Below are 3,160 nucleotides of genomic sequence, written 5' to 3'. Positions count from 1 at the left end.
ATTTGAAAGTTCCTACAGGTGCTTTGACTGCTTGGAAATGTGCTGTCTCATAGATGGCAATGCATTTCCGAACGATATAAGCAGAAAGAATAGACAAGTCTACGGACACTGGCATCAGGATTTCTGTGGTAGATACATCTGCCGCAGAATTTCCACCATGTGCACAGTCTAGCAGAATCTCATTGAAATAATTCTGCTGCCAGAATTCTGCACGGTCATTTTGCCATGTGAACATACCCTCACTGTGTACATACCTTACATTACTGATCCTGAGTTATATCCTGTAGATCTTTTATTAAAATTTCAAACATAACAATAAAAAAATTACAAAACATAAACATATCATATCCGACAGAACATATCAATATAACGATCATAAAACCAACACCATAGCATAAAATACAACACCGGTCCACCCCACACTCATTCCTGCACACAAACAAATATATACAATATTTACAAAATACATATTCCTATAATACCCATAATACCATACCATACTAATAAACTATATACACTAATATACACTAATACTAAATGTGAATTTCCTGGCCCAGTTGCAATACCAAAAACCCAATACCAGTAATATACCAAAAGAATAACAACAACAACAATAATATATACAAAATAATAAAAACCAACACAAACAAAATAACACCACTTTTTTTTTTTTTTTTTTTGGCCCTGAGCTGGTCCCGCATCCCATGCCCCCAGTACATGTTACCAGACGTCCATGAACCAGTCCAGGATTTTCTGTATATATAAAAGTCCCATACAAACCCCCTCCCCCCTTTTTAACCCACCACCCAACCTAAACTAAACCCAATCCCCAGGTGGCATCACACAATATATACAATATATACATTACATAAAATATAACAATATACAAGTATACAAATAGACTACAACAATAAATACAATAACAAATACATATAACACTATAAGCCAAACAACAAACCCCTAAAGCTCAAGTTCAGCGCCTGCAAGCCCTATATTACCATAAACCAACTGCTCAAAACAAAAAGACTAATGTGCCAGCATCAGCCCACCACCAGGGGGAGACAACAGGCTAAGGCACTTTAAAGGCAGAGCCCCTCCATAGACGAGAGGCCCTGCCAGCACCCAGCCTCTCGTACTCCAGAGAACGCACCTTCACCAGGTCACCGAGAATGTTCCTAACCACCACATCCACAGGGAGGATTTTACGCTGCGTCGACACTAAACACCGTGCGTTCCACGTGTAGTACCTAACCACTGAGCTGACTAGGAATAAAGTGCACCGGTCCCAGCCTCCAAGGTTTCTGAATGCCCCATAGGCCCATTCCGCATAGGAGAGACTGGCCAGCCGAGGCCAACCAATGGAAGCGCCCACCCTGGTGTAAACCTCTGTGTTAAAGGGACAATGAAGCAGAAAATGCTCCATGCTTTCCAGCATGCCTCCACACTCTTCGCGGGGACATCCCCGGTCATCAGAGCTCCTGCACTTCAGATTGTCCCTCACACACAGTTTCCCATGGAAGCAGCGCCAAGTCAAGTCCCAAAACTTCAAGGGGATCCTGATAGAATTCAAAAGCTCTAAACCCACCTCCAGATCCCGACTTGGGCAGTCCTTGAGCGCCAATGGCCTCTGGAAATGAAAAGACAGGACCCTCTTGTCAAGGAATTTCCTCGACAGAGTCCTAATCTTCCCCATCCCCAGACCCCACCGACGAATAACCTTCAGAACCGGGGTAGCGTAAGCCGGGAGATGCCCGTGTGGTGTGCGAAGATCCTTCACTTGCCCTCCTGTCTCCCATTCCTGGAAGAAAGGCCAAAACCATCCCCTACAGGAGGATACCCACGGAGGAGCCCTCTCTGACCAGAGGTTTGCTATATTGGTCTTAAGAAAGGTATTCACTAGGAACACCACAGGGTTGACCATACACAACCCCCCTAGTCTCCTTGTACGGTAAGTAACCTCCCTCTTCACTAGGTTCAGTCTGTTCCCCCATAACATTTGGAAGAACACACTGTAGACCCGGGTCCAAAGAGGTTCTGGCAACATGCATACACTGCCCAGGTATATCAGTAAAGGGAGCAGGAATGTTTTGATCAGGTTAACCCTTTCCCGGAGGGTCAAAGACCAACCCTTCCACTGATCCACCTTCTGAGCGGCGATCTTAAGCCTGCTGTCCCAGTTTTGTTTGGGGTAATCCCCTTGGCCAAATTCGATGCCGAGAACTTTTGCAGATTCCTGGGGCTCTGGAAGGGCGTCCGGGAGATCAAAATTAGGATCTCCCCCTCCCAGCCAGAGACTCTCGCACTTATTCCGGTTGATCTTGGACCCGGATGCCTCCGAGTAGCGGTCCACCTCTGACATCACCCATTGGCCTTCCTCTTGTGAGGAGACAAACACGGTGACATCATCAGCATACGCTACCGCCCTCAGAGCCAAATCCGGCACCGCCAGGTCCATTCTCACCCCCGCCAACGGTCCACAATCAATCCTCCTAAGGAAAGGATCAATTGCAAACACGTACAGCAACGGGCTCAAAGGACAACCCTGACGGACACCAGACCCAACCTCAAAAGAGCGGCCAATCCAACCATTCACAAGCGGGAAACTCTCTGCCCCTGCGTACAAGGTCTTAAGCCAATCAACAAACCCCCCCGGCAGGCCAAATCTCAGAAGAACAGACCAGAGGTACTCATGGTTAACCCGATCAAACGCTTTTGCCTGATCCAAGGACAGCAAGTACCCCTTCCAGTGGCCAGCCCTACCCTGCTCCACAGCCTCTCGGACACTGAGCACAGCACTAAATGTACTGCGGCCCGGAACAGAGCAATGCTGAGCCCCCGAAAGGAGCCGGGGTGCAAACTCCACCAGCCGGTTAAACAGCACTTTTGCCAGAATCTTTCGGTCCACATTGAGAAGCGCTATGGGACGCCAATTCTCAATGTGGAACGGGTCTTTACCCTTTGACAGGATGATCAGCGCTGACCTCCTCATTGACTTTGGCAGAGTGCCCGAGGATAGACACTCATTAAATACCTCGGTCAACAGGGGAACCAAAGTGTCCTTAAAGGTCTTATAGAACTCAGATGTTAAGCCATCTGGACCGGGTGACTTCTTGAGGGCAAGTCCATCAATCGCCATCCTGACTTCCTCTTCCCGGATCAT

This window comes from Hyla sarda, chromosome 1 (assembly GCF_029499605.1).
Source record: "Hyla sarda isolate aHylSar1 chromosome 1, aHylSar1.hap1, whole genome shotgun sequence".
NCBI classification, from domain to species: Eukaryota; Metazoa; Chordata; class Amphibia; order Anura; family Hylidae; genus Hyla; species Hyla sarda.
Note: the sequence above shows the minus strand (reverse complement) of the source record.